The sequence below is a fragment of the Littorina saxatilis genome, linkage group LG8, assembly GCF_037325665.1.
Source record: "Littorina saxatilis isolate snail1 linkage group LG8, US_GU_Lsax_2.0, whole genome shotgun sequence".
NCBI lineage: Eukaryota > Metazoa > Mollusca > Gastropoda > Littorinimorpha > Littorinidae > Littorina > Littorina saxatilis.
The window spans coordinates 50,929,060-50,943,093 of record NC_090252.1 but is presented as its reverse complement, the minus strand read 5'-3'; the positions used below and the strand labels follow the sequence as shown (position 1 = coordinate 50,943,093).

The following is a 14,034-nucleotide window of genomic DNA, read 5'->3' as shown; positions in this document are numbered from 1 at the left end:
AATTGGTAGACTAGACACTGTCTATAATCGTGCACTACCGGGATTGAAGCTAATTAGTAGACTTGGCACTGTCTATAATCGTGCAGTACCGGGATTGAAGCTAATTGGTAGACTTGACACTGTCTATAATCGTACAGTATCGGGATTGAAACTAATTGGGAGACTAGGCAATGTCTATAATTGTTCAGTACCGGGATTGAAACTAATTGGTAGACTAGACAATGTCTATAAACGTGCAGTATTGGGATTGAAACTAATTGGGAGACTAGGCAATGTCTATAATTGTTCAGTACCGGGATTGAAACTAATTGGTAGACTAGACAATGTCTATAATCGTGCAGTATCGGGATTGAAACTAATTGGGAGACTAGGCAATGTCTATAATCGTACAGTACCGGGATTACCTGGGTTATGGCAACACTTGTACTTCCACCGTCTGTCTTCCTGAGCATCGAGGTGATAACTATAAATTCCCCCAAAGTAGTGGTTGTTCGGGCATCGATACATGAATTTCTGCCGAAAGTTGTTTTGGTAGCCTGAAACGGAGACACAGGAATATTACAAACAGACGAACACATGTTATTGAACATAACTGGCCTCAACAAGACGTTTACATTGTTATTATATCAATACGGTGGTTTTTTTTTATCCAAGGACAGAAAGAAAAAAAAAAGGTAGACTGCTAAGTTATTCATTTCAAGACACAATACTGCATTACAATCACAGTCTCTTGAGGAAACAGAAACACACTCGAAGCTAAATTCATTGTCTGTATCATAAGTGTTTGTCTGTCAGTCCACTTTAAAAACATTTGGGTCGTAGTACCTGTGATTGAAATGTTCCAATAACTTACCATTTTTGTTTTTAGATGTACAATGAAAGACCGACAAATTCGACTCTGACCTGGCAAGCACTTTTTTGAAGGAACCGTGGTGTTATGCTGTTTGCTCCGTTAATAATCAGCGTGCTTTTTGTTATGTTAGTGAAGCATGCTCTGTTTTAGCTATTGAGCACAATTTCCAGGTTCACAACGACGTTCCGTGACAGTCTTAGAAATGCAAATATTCTATCTGTTTCGAATTAAAATTAGGCAATTTAATATAAACGTGCACACGTGTGTAACTGGGCAATCCTGAGTGATGCTTGCAATCAAACCGAAAGATATATTACTTAAAGGCACAGTCAGCCTCCCGTAAACCACCACAGACACTGTGAGGCATTTACACACAGTGCGTACAAACACCCTTTCGTTTAAACTCTCACCCCTTGAGAATATCCTAGGTGCCCTACGTAAAGAGCGAGCAATTTGCTTGATTTAGAACGATCTCATTTTAACCAACCACATTCTTTTCGTGCCATATAAGGAAATGCTGCATCACAAATGTTGCGTACACGTCACTTCCGGTCATCGGTGAAACGAAATTCACACCAAAAACACAAACGGCTTTCGTTGATTTGGGCGATTCTGCGAATCTACGTTCGTTAACTTTGTAATCATGTTTTGGTTATTTTTGTATGGAAACCTTTAATTTATTGGATATAGGTTACCTGATTGTTATTTTAACTGTTCATATCTTTCTACTTTAAGGCCTGGAGAGGACGCTCAAGTCAATCTTTTACTGGATTTCTGTAGCATACATTTCCCTAGGTTGCGCTGGGGAAAATCAAAGATGGCGGCCAGGAGCTGATTGCCGCTTCACGACTTTAGAGTTCTATTTCTTCTCTAATATCAATAGAATACTTATATTTATAGGGCAGACCTTAATTTGTGAACTGTCTCACTTTGAACAGTAATACAATTTATGAGTAGAGCTTCGGGTTGCAAATTAATCGCATACATATGTGTTGTCAGCGCTTCTGCTGCGAACAGAATTTCTCTGCCGTAACGTCTAAACCGCGAAATGTACAAGACGCACTGTAGAGTTTCGTTGTGCGCGCGCATTCGAGCGGGCAAGAGAAAATGAGGTGGCGAAAGGAAAGTGGTGGGCTTTGTTCATCTCTCTAAAACTACCTAGTGTCAAAGAATTTATTTTTGTGTGGCCAGCCGGATCGTCTGATCAGACAATCGGACGGTGCGTTTTGGCGCTAGACCTAATATTTAAAATCTAAATAATAAATTGACAGCTGGGGCATTAAGGAGCCTCTATCCACATCAAGGATATAGACTCTAGGGGACGAATGTGTGCTTGGTGTGTGCGGTATCAATAGGATGCCCTCCCTTGGACCACCCTAGTCTAGGGTTGTAGTCCGTGTCATGGTGGTTGATTGCATATAGCCTGTACCTGCTTGCTGCTCTGCCTGCGCTTATCTGTGTTGTATGTGACGGCTGTTATGACATTAGCTGCAGTCTAAGCGAGGTATCCATTCTGGTGTAATCCCTCCGGACTAGATACGTACTGCTTGTCTCAAGACCGACCTTGCGCCTCCACGCTGGCAGCTCTGGAAACTGGGTAGCGCGAGCCCACAGGCTAAGCAAGGCGGATCGGGGAGGAGGATCTGCCCCCATGCCGTGCGACATCCAGGCCCCTCCAGGGTGTGGATACGCCCTGGTATCCACGAACAGATCTCCCAGCTATGGGCAGATAGCACCTTCAGGGCATCCCAATGGTAGAACGGGCGGATGAGGCAGAGAATTCCCAACGGCTGTGAAGGCGGAGGAGGATGTCCTACTGAGTAGACCAGGCTCAGTTTGTAGCCATGGCAGGCAACTGGTTTTTGTTTTGTTTGCTTAACGCCCAGCCGACCACGAAGGGCCATATCAGGGCGGTCAGGCAACTGGTCTAGGAGAAGCAAACTCCAAAGTCAAAACCCTGCACCGGCAGGATATCCGGGCTTCAAAGGTAAGGCAGGCGGAGGAGGAGATTTTTTTTATCCCAACAGCTACAATGGCGGACGAAGGCACTCCAGCTATGGGGAACTAGCCGGGCAGAATGGTCTCGTCAGCCCAGTAAGGCAGCTATTCTTGGGGAGGGAGCAACCCGAGTAAAAGCTTCAACCGGGGTGGGATTCTCGGAGAAACAATCCCCCTTGTGCTGCCAGGGTAGAACATATGGGCCAGGAGCTAAGGGTGGGATAACCCCTACAGAAAACCTAGAGTGCTGAAGACGGAGGTATGGAGCCTGCATGGCGCTTCTCGAACACATCACTGTACCACGCAGTATCTGCCATCATGACACTTGGAGACAGAACTGATCATCAATATGGTGCTCGCATTGTGAGGATCCATCAGGCAGGTGCAGCGCCGGGCTCCGCGCCTCAAAGGAGTCCACCCCCAGTGACTGGAGGTCCTATCATTTTGTCCTGTGGAGCCAGGGGACAGAGAACTAAAGCAGCTGGCCGAAAAAACAGCAAGCCCAAAGTGAATCCCTCAATCAACATCATGCACTGGAACGCAGAGGGGGTTTCCAACAAGAAAGAGTAACTTGAACACTTCCTACACGAGAACAGCATCAACATCTGCCGTTTACAGGAGACACACATGCAAGAAGGGAAGCCCTTCAAGATCAGAGGGTACCAGGTATTTAGGAGCGACCGCCAGGGTAGAAAGAAGGGAGGAGTGATGACACTTGTCCGAAACAACATGAACGCGAGAGAAACCAACAGATTTATGGAAGAAGCAGAGTATATTGAAGTCAAGATCACCACCAATGACAGCACACTAAACATCGTCAACAACTACTGCCCCAATGACAAGATGCTGTCACTTGACTCTATCCAGGTCCCAGAGAGCGGCTTCCTCATCACTGGAGACTTTGACAGTCAGTCCCAGAGCTGGGGATACAACACCTTAGACAAGCGAGGGGAAGACATTGAAACCTGGCAAGATGGCCACCATCTGATACTTGTCAACGACCCAACAGATCCACCAACATTCTACTCGCGGGGCTGGCACTCGACAACACCTGACCTGGCTCTCTGCACAGACGATATCCACAAGAACATCACCAGAAAAGTAGAACATCAGCTTGGTGGAAGTGATCATCGCCCAGTGCTCCTTACCATCCGCGGAGAATCAACAACCGGGCAGCCCCTCCATGCCAGATGGAACTACAAGAAGGCAAAATGGGGGATCTTTTGTATACGTTCAAATGAACTGACCGGGGATATTGCAGTGGAGGGTAGGAACATCAACACAGTGGTGAAAGAATTCAATGCCAGCGTCATCCAGGCAGCAAAGGACAGTATACCGCGCGGAGTGAGGAGAGACTACATCCCATACTGGTCCGACGAGCTACAGAAGACACATGATGCACTATCAAGAGCTAGAGAAGAAGCTGAGAACATCCCCAGTTTGGAAAACAACATTAAGCTACACGAAAGCAAAGCAAAGCACATAAGAACAAAGCTTGAGTGTAAAAGAAGAGTTAGTTAGTTAGTTAGTTAGCTGTTGCTTTTCGGGTCCAGCGGACCATAATAGGCCAAATCAGGACCCCACAAGTTAATCATTACACATATTTAGATTGTACGTGCGCGCGATAGCTGTCGCGGTGTATGAGTGCGACTACACGTGCCTTGGCGTGTGTGTGCGAGTGTGCGAGGGCTGTATTTTGTATATTGATTATTTGATACATGTATAAATGTGTCTCCAGGAATATGTTTTGTTTTAATCTTGTGTCGATACTATTTAGTTCTGCCTCGTTATTAGCCATTGAGTATAACTGTTTTATCATCATTGCTTTGTTGTTGTTCTTTGGCCATTTACGTTGAATGACTTGTTATACATCGACATTGATAGTTTTATTCTTCTTCTTCTTCGTCGTTCGCTAGATAGTTTTATCATAAGAACCTTTTCTAATTCCTATTAACTCGATGTTCTTTAACTATATTTATACATAAATGCATATTGTAAAGCAGTATGCATTGTTAGAGGATTTTTTAGTAGCAGTGTTTAAATGTTGGTTGGTTGGTTGGTTTTTGGGGTTTAATGTCTCTTCAGCAGATGCTAGCTGCTATTCGAGACCGATGCAGTTATTTTCTTTTCCCTTCATATGGCAAGTTCTACGTTTCAGACTATTTACATTCAAATCTATCACTGTAAAAGAAGGTTCTAAAAATTAATAATTTTCACTTCTGGTACTTTAAATCTTGTAAAAAATCTTGATCTCTTTTAAAAAGTTAAAAATCTTGTCCGGGGGAACATCCCGGAATAAAACCTTCAGTGTTTCCGCATTGTAGTGTTTGTCTCGAAATTCTTGAACGTCTACACATTTTGTGAGAACATGTTCTAATGTCCATGGTTCGTCACATCCAAAACAGTATGGTGGATCTTCACCTTTCAGCAGATACGAATGTGTAATGTGACTGTGCCCAATGTGTAAGCGACAGAGAACTGTCTCTTCTTTCCTGTTGAGGCGACATTGGGGTAGGCTGTCCGACAGCTGGGGGACGATCTTATGAAGTTTATTTTCTTCACATTCGTCCCATTCACTCTGCCATAGGTACTTTATGTACATGTTGGTGCGAGTTCTGAAATCTGAATGCTTTGTGTGTTTGTCAGTGATGAGTCTTTCTCTGGCTTGTGTTTAAATGTCGAAGCTGCTTTTCCCAGTTTTACCTAAGAGACCGACTGTATATTGTGTTATTGTATTTGTCAGACTTGATTGTACCAAGTCCCTACACATGTTGTAATGCGCTTAGAGCCAAATATTTTTTTTTTGTAAGGGATAGGCGCAATATAAATACACTTTATTAGTATTATTATTTTTTTTTTGTTTTTTTGTTTTTTTTAATTTTATTTGCCAAGCACATCATTGTGGGGCTTTTAATCAAAAAAAATTCAAGCATCCGTCTACAACGTATCCTCATTCATCCTTCAACATTTACACAATACTGAAATATCTCAATGCTAATTCATATCCTAACATCACATTCAAATCAATAGGTCTACCATATCTATACTTACTGATACACATTTTTGAAATGAGCAAAATATGATTAATAATTTTGTTTATGGGGGTTTGCACTTCTGGAGAGTATCCAAACAATACATCTTTTTCTGTTAATATAATATTTTCTCCCGTATTAACAAATATACATCTTCTAACATTTTCCCAAAACAATTTCATTTTACTACATTTCCAAAAGAAGTGTTCAATATAATCAATTTCATTACAAAGACTACATAAACTATTTTCTTTTAACTTCATTTTATGCAATAAAATATTTGTGGGATAAATATTATGTAAAATTTTCCATTGGAGTAACTTTAATCTTTCTTCGCTTGTACATGCACTTGCCAGGACCCAATACTTTTCGTCAATGCAAATGTTATATTTGTGGGACCAAAATTTTACAGCGCAGGGTTCACTGGCTTTGGATTGCGTTAATATCGCACGAAATTTCTTCGGGGAAGGGTTATTTAGCATGCCCTGAAAACAGGTCGCAGGATGCTCGTCACCCGCGTCTGTGTTGTCCCGCAGTGCTCGCGCGCAGAGGGCCGTGTGCAAAGCGTTGTACTCAAACAGCCTTGTGGCGCTATATCCGACAATGGCACAAATATGTTGAAATGACACAATATTTTCGTCTAACACAATTCACACCGGCTTCAATCCATTTATCAAAACACAACACATTCTTTCTAAAAATAATATCTGCATTATTCCACAAACATTGATCAAGAATACTTTCTTTTTGAACAGGAAATAAAATATATCTGTTCTCAATCCATATTTTTAAAACTTGTTGCCAAAATTTTGATTTAACTCTGGTCAGACCAATAAACTGTTTTGGTTTGGCAGTTGATTTAAAGCAGCACAGCTGGCTTCCGAGAACCTCATAATAATGTCTTGGGATCAGTTGCCAATTTGCAAAATCGGTTTGTTGTAACCTGGCTGCCCAACATAACAAAAAGGATGTCTGCATATCATGCATATTTATCATGTTAATACCGCCTATTTCTATGTTACTACATACAACTGTTCGTTTCACCTTTTCAAAAGCTTTACTATTTGAGTACTTCCGTTTCCACAAAAATTTAAAAAGGATAGTATTTAATCTATCAAGCACTTTTGTCGGTGCAGAGAGTGCCTGCAAAACATATACAAACTGGGATATCAAAACAGTTTTAATTATACACAATTTACCACTAATGCTTAAATTTCGTTTTGACCACATTCCAACAATTCTTTCAATTCTATCAAACCGTACTGACCAATTCTCTTCAATGTCAGAAGCAGCGATATCGTTTCTAAATATTATACCCAAAATTTTTAACTGTTTTTTCCATCTTATATTACAGTATTGCTCAAGACTGTTCTTCATGGATCCTAGCCACATTGCCTCTGTTTTATTTTCATTCAGATGTAAATTTGAAATACATGAAAACTGTTTTACTATTAACAGTACTTGTTGGAGATTCTTTCTTTCTTTATTTGGTGTTTAACGTCGTTTTCAACCACGAAGGTTATATCGCGACGGCTTGTTGGAGATCGTGTTTATCTTTAAGGAACATTGTTACGTCGTCTGCATACATTGCCAATTTTAAAATATATTCCAAATTGGTTTTTAAATGAAATGACGGGAATTTTAATCCTTTTATATTCGGGTCACTGCGTATCTTAATGGCTAAAAGTTCAAGGCCAAGGACAAAGGCCATCGGTGAAAAATTACATCCCTGACGAATTCCGGTTAATACGTCGAATTCCTCAGAGATCCATCCCATGTAATTGATGCAACTTTTGGTATTATTCGTTAACATTTTTACGGAATTCAAAAAGTTATCACCGAAACCAAATTTTCTAAATGCCCAATACATATAATCTTTAGAAATTGAGTCAAAAGCACGTGAAAAGTCAAGGGCAAGTAAAATGCCTGGTTCATTTTTCTGATTCATAAGATCTGTTACGTCATCAATCAATCGAATAACATCGCTTGATTTTCTCCCTTTAATAAAATCGACTTGATCTTCTGAAATAATATCAGTAATGACAGATGCGAGGCGAATTGCTAAACACTTTGCAAATATTTTGTAGTCAGTATTATTATTATTATTATTATTATTATTATTATTATTATTATTATTATTATTATTATTATTATTATCATTATTATTATTATCATTATAAGACAATTCTAAAACACAGTAAAAGAAGAGGCTGGCGAGAAAAGACAGCAGGGCAAAACATGGAAAAAGACACCACAAAGCTTTGGAAACTTACAAGAGCACTGAATGATGAAGCCAACAAGGGGCAGAAGATCACTCTTGAAGAAGAAAATAAAACCATCACAGGAACAGAAGCTGCAGACACCTTTGCAAAGCTTTACAAGAAAAAAAGCGACACCACCATTCCTCTACCTCTACAAAAGGAAGTCAGAAGAGAAAAGAGGCAGAGAAGAGAAGGAACTGTCCAAGAAGCCATGCAGCATGACATCACCATGGCTGAACTGAAGACTGCCATCAAGTTAGTTAGTTAGTTAGTTAGTTAGTTGTTGCTTTTCGGGTCCAGCGGACCATAATAGGCCAAATCAGGACCCCACAAGTTAATCATTGCACATTTTTAGATTAAAACACTTCTAATACATAAAATCCGTAACGTCACCCGAAGGCAACAAAAAAATCAAAGCAAAACCCTATATGTCAAACTAGGTTGTTTTAAAATTCAAATCTTAAAATAAAGACCAGACTCCTTTAAAAACCCAAAAAGAGCTGATGAGCTGACCTCTGTAAAAATACTTTTTAAGCTCGAGGTGCCAAAATACTTTTCTCGTTGATCATACAGATCAGCACACTCGGTGATAAAATGACTCACAGTAAAACCGGTATCACAGGCGTGGCACCATGGTGCCTCTTCTCTTTTAAGCAGATGAACGTGAGTTAGATAAGTGTGACCAGTATGTAACCTGGCCAAAACACTTTCTTCTTTTCTATTTGAAGCCACTAAAAGGAAGTGGCTTTAACAGGTCAGGAAGAGTTTTATACAATTTGTTTTCCGTGCAGGCAGACCAACGGTCTTGCCAGAGGTTTAAGCTGTAACAAAGTGTCTTCCTACGCAAGTCAGTAAAAGGAACAGACTGCTCAGGGAGACGAGGAACCGTCAAATCTAGAGCATCCTTTGCTGCCTTGTCAGCAACCTCGTTGCCGTGTATGCCCATATGACTGGGCGCCCACATAAATTTGATAATCTTGCCTTCAGAAATAAGTTTAGTATGAAGGTCGTGAATGTCGACTAAAAAAGGATGAGTAAACTTTCTGGTGGATATCGCTTCAAGAGCTGAAAGCGAATCAGATACAATCAAAAAAGACTGATGTCTGGATTGATAAATTAATTTTAATGCCAAGATGATGGCCCTAAGTTCCGCCGAATACACCGTCGAACCATTAGGGAGCCGGAGTTGAAGTGGTTGATGTAATTTCTTGTTAGAAACTGCTGCCGCAGCAGCTGAATCGTCTTTGAGAGAGCCGTCAGTAAAAATAAATTCATACTCTGTGTACTTTGAGCACTGCTCAAGAAACAGCTGCCGAAAGACAGAGTCCGAGGTTTCATTCTTCTTGAAAGAAGTTAGGGAAAAATTGACGGTTGGGTTTTCCAACTGCCAGGGTGGAGTGTTTGTTGTCAAAGGATCGTCACAGACAGAATCAATATCTATAACAGCCCTTTCACATTCAGAAAGCATACGTATGCCGAAAGTTGGTATTTCAGTAGGTTTGGCTAAAACTGTGTCCTTCAGAATGGGATTAATAACACATTCATGAGCAGGGTTTTCGGGGTTTGCCTTTAGCTTTAGGTAGTAGTTCATGGAAAGCCGAAGTCTGCGGATCTCCAGAGGAGGTTCTCGCGACTCGGCGTACAAACTATCCACTGGTGTTGTGCGAAAAGCACCCAAACAAACTCGCAGACCCTGATGGTGGATGGGATCTAAGGCCTTGAGGACATTTCTCTTTGCAGAACCATAAACAATACAACCGTAGTCCAGCTGTGGACGGACAGGAGACCGATACAGACGTAACAAAGTTGCTCTGTCAGCCCCCCAATCCGTGTGACTTATAACTTTCAGAACGTTGAGACCCTTTTGACATTTGGTTCTTAAATATTTGATGTGTGGTAAAAAAGAAAGGTTGCTGTCAAAAATCAGACCAAGAAATTTGACTTGTTTAGAAACTTTAATCTTATGGTTGTTTATAAAAAGAGAAGGCTGAAGAACTTGATGTTTTTTCCTGTGGAAATGAATACATTCTGTTTTAGCCAGGGAAAATTTGAACCCGTTCTCTTGAACCCATTTTTGAATTTTGGAAATACACAGCTGAAGCTGCCGTTCAACCCCAGCTAGTGTTTTTCCCTTGGCAGAAATTTGAAAATCATCAACAAAAAGAGATTTGTCGATGCCAGACTGGACGTGTTTGACGATGTTATTGATTTTAATGTTAAAAAGTAAGGGTGATAAAATACTCCCTTGAGGAACTCCCATCTCCTGTTCTTTCTTTATTCATTTGATGTTTAACGTCGTTTTCAACCACGAAGGTTATATCGCGACGAATCTCCTGTTCAAAAGAATCGGAGAAAGTAGCATTTACTCGGACTTTAAACTCCCTTTCGGCAAGAAAATTTGAAATAAAAATGGGAAGATTCCCATCAAACCCTAAGGTTTTAAGATCTGATAAAATACCATGCTTCCATGTTGTGTCATACGCCTTTTTCAAATCGAACAAGACGGACACACCGTGCTCTCCGCTTACCAGAGCGTTACGAACAAACGATTCAAAACGAATCAAATGATCCGTTGTACTTTTATGTTTTCGGAAACCGCACTGGACTATGTCCAAAGCGTCGATCCTTTCCAAGTGCCACAGTAACCGCTCATGCACCAGTCTCTCCATCGTCTTACAAAGACAGCTGGTTAAGGCAATCGGCCGATAATTATTTGGATCCGAATGATCCTTTCCGGGTTTCGGGATGGGAATAATTATGGCCTTTCGCCAGTCAGGAGGAAAAGTTCCAGTAGACCAGATATGATTAAAAATAGTTAAAAGAACTGTCAGGACGTTTTCAGGGAGATGACCCAAAAGTTGATAATGGATATCATCCGGCCCTGTAGCTGAGTCATTGGATTTTAAAATGACTGCCATCAAGAAACTGAAGCAGAAAAAATCTCCAGGTCCAGACAACATCACTAATGAGATGCTGCAACACCTAGGCAACTCAGCTCTTCAAAAGATCCTGGAGATTTACAACCTCAGCTGGAGACAAGGACAGGAACCTCAATGCTGGAAAGAAGCCTGGATGATCCCAGTGCTATCGCCTCATCAGCCTGACAAGCTGCGTCTGCAAGACCATAGAGCGCATTATCAACCAGCGCCTGCAGCTGTTCTTGGAGTCGGAGAGCATCATCGTCCCAGAGCAGGCCGGCTTCCGACAGTACAGAAGTACAGAGGACCAGACAACCCACCTTGCCCAAGTCATTGAGGATGCTTTCCAGGCCCAGAAAGTCACCCTGGCAATCTTCATTAATCTGCAGAAAGCTTTTGACAAGGTCTGGAAAGACGGACTCCTGGTTAAACTCCTGCGAAACGGTATCAAAGGCAACATGTACCAGTGGACCAAATCTTACCTGCACAACAGAAGAGCCAAAATGCTAGTAGATGGTCACTGTGGCCAGAAGGTGCTGCTCCGCCAAAGAGTGCCACAGGGAGGAGTCCTCTCCCCCACCTTGTTCATACTCTTCATCAACGACCTTGTGCCCGAGCTGCCCAGTAGAGTCCATGCAGCACTGTATGCTGATGACCGTGTTCTCTGGTGCACTGAGGAGCATGCAACAACTGCGGCCTACAGGATGCAACTTGCCCTCGAGAATGTTGCAGATTGGGCAGACAACTGGTGTGTAACCATCAACAGAGACAAGACAACAAATACTCTCTTCACGCTCTCCGCCAAAGTACAACTTGGAAGACTGATGTTTGGTGACACGCCACTGAAGTTTGAAGACCAGCAAACTTACCTCGGAGTCACATATGACAAACGCATGACATGGAAACACCACATCATGAATGCGGAAGCAAAAGCCAGAAGAAAACTGAACATCATGAGGAAACTGGCAGGATCACATTGGGGCGCAAACGAAAAGATCCTCAAGACAGTGTACCAGGGGACCGTACGACCTCACCTTGAGTACGGATCTAGCTCTTGGATGACAGCAGCCAAGACGCACCTTCAAGCCCTAGAGAAAGTCCAAAACCAAGCGCTGAGAATCCTCACAGGCGCAATGAAGACAACCCCAATAGACAAGATGCAACAGGTGACCGGCATACCTCCACTCAGCAAGAGAAGAAAATGCAAAGCGATGGTACAAGAAATCAAGTACCAGTGCATTCCAGACCACCAAATGAATGCAAGAATGAAGCAGCTATCTTCTGGCAGGCTAAAGAGATCAAGCTTTGCGACTGAGACACGGGCCCTGAAAAGAGAACACTAAACAAAGATGCCTGAATTGGTTCACCCATCACACTTCTGACTGGTTGATCCGGTGTCAGAATAATGTGACTGGGTGAGACATGAAGCCTGTGCTGCGACTTCTGTCTTGTGTGTGGCGCACGTTATATGTCAAAGCAGCACCGCCCTGATATGGCCCTTCGTGGTCGGCTTGGCGTTAAGCAAACAAACAAACAAACAAAATCACACTTTTCCCTTGATGAACCACCCTGGAAAACCAATCTTGAAAGAGTGAGCATCCAGACCACGGTTCCTCATCTCACAACAAAAGATGAACAGAGCGATGTGCAGAAGAAAGCCCTGACACTGGCCATGCTCGACGAAAGATACCCCCAAGAAGCATGGACGCGAGTCTTTACAGATGGGTCCGCCACAGACGCCGTCAAGAGAGGAGGTGCTGGTGTCTACATCCAACACCCCAGTGGAGAGTGGCAAGCAGAGGCTATACCAACTGGCCTCCACTGCACCGACTACAGAGCAGAGGTAGAAGCACTGATTCACGCAGCCATGATTAAACAGTGGAGTAAAAGAGATCTTAGTATACAGGGGAAAATAACAGTTATTAAAACGTTTATGACTTCCCCATTTATGTATATTATGCAGTCTGTTGGTCTTCCAAAGCAAGTTCTCACACAGCTAAACACGAAACTATACACATTTGTATGGCAAAAACAATATAGTAATAAAAAAGCTTTTGAAAAGATAAAAAGGAAAGTTATGGAGTCTGAATATGAGCATGGTGGACTGAAAATGATCAATATGTTTGATATACAGAAAGTGTTTTATTTAAATTGGATTGGACGGTTGCATGAAGCAGGTCGAGAAAATTGGAGTGCAATCCCAAAATGGCACATTCAACAATTAACAGATGTTAATCATTTGGCAACAATTAATTGCACACAAAAGGAATTACAAGGAATTGAAAAAGTTGAAAATGATTTCTGGAAAGAGGTATTTTTGACATATCTTGATAATAAGAATAAAGTAGGTTTAGAGGAAGTTGACAGAAATGATGTTGGCAATCAACTGTTATTTAATAATAGACTGATTCAGTTTAAAGGTAAAGTGTTGGATTTTGCAAAATGGCGTCAAAAAGGTTTTAATGTTATAAATGATTTGTTGAATGTTGAAAGAAATCAGTTTCTGTTATGTGAAGAAGTACAGATCACTGTGCAGCAAAACCCTGCAATAACCTTTTTTGAATACAACGCTGTGATGAATGCAATTCCAAAACAATGGAAAGATTGGATTGTAGACAACCCAGCACATATAGTTAATGTAGATATAATTGATGATGAATTGAATGTGTTTAAAAGCAAACCCAAGTTAATTAAGTTATATCTAAACAAAAAACGGAATTATAGCATTGAAAAATCTCATGCAATCGATTTTTGGAAAAGAAAACTAGATTTTGTTTTTGTCGAACAAACGTGGTTGTTGCCTCGACAGGTGACAAAAGAAGTGCGCCTGCGTGTGTTGCAATGGAAAATTTGTCACAATTTATATCCCACCAATATTTTATTACATAAAATGAAAGTAAGTCAAACAAAAAACTGTAACGAGTGCCCACATATTTTGGATGTCATGGAACACTTTTTCTATGAGTGTCCCC

At 41.4% G+C, this 14,034-nt stretch overlaps 1 long non-coding RNA gene across 2 annotated transcripts in view; it reads right to left on the bottom strand.

Moving 5' to 3' along the window:
• LOC138973783 (uncharacterized) overlaps positions 1-14,034 on the bottom strand; it is a 75,534-nt gene that overhangs the window by 16,025 nt on the left and 45,475 nt on the right. For both annotated transcript variants that reach the window (XR_011458158.1, XR_011458157.1), the window contains exon 3: positions 405-536. This is a non-coding gene — a long non-coding RNA (uncharacterized lncRNA). The remainder of the gene's footprint in view (positions 1-404; positions 537-14,034) is intronic.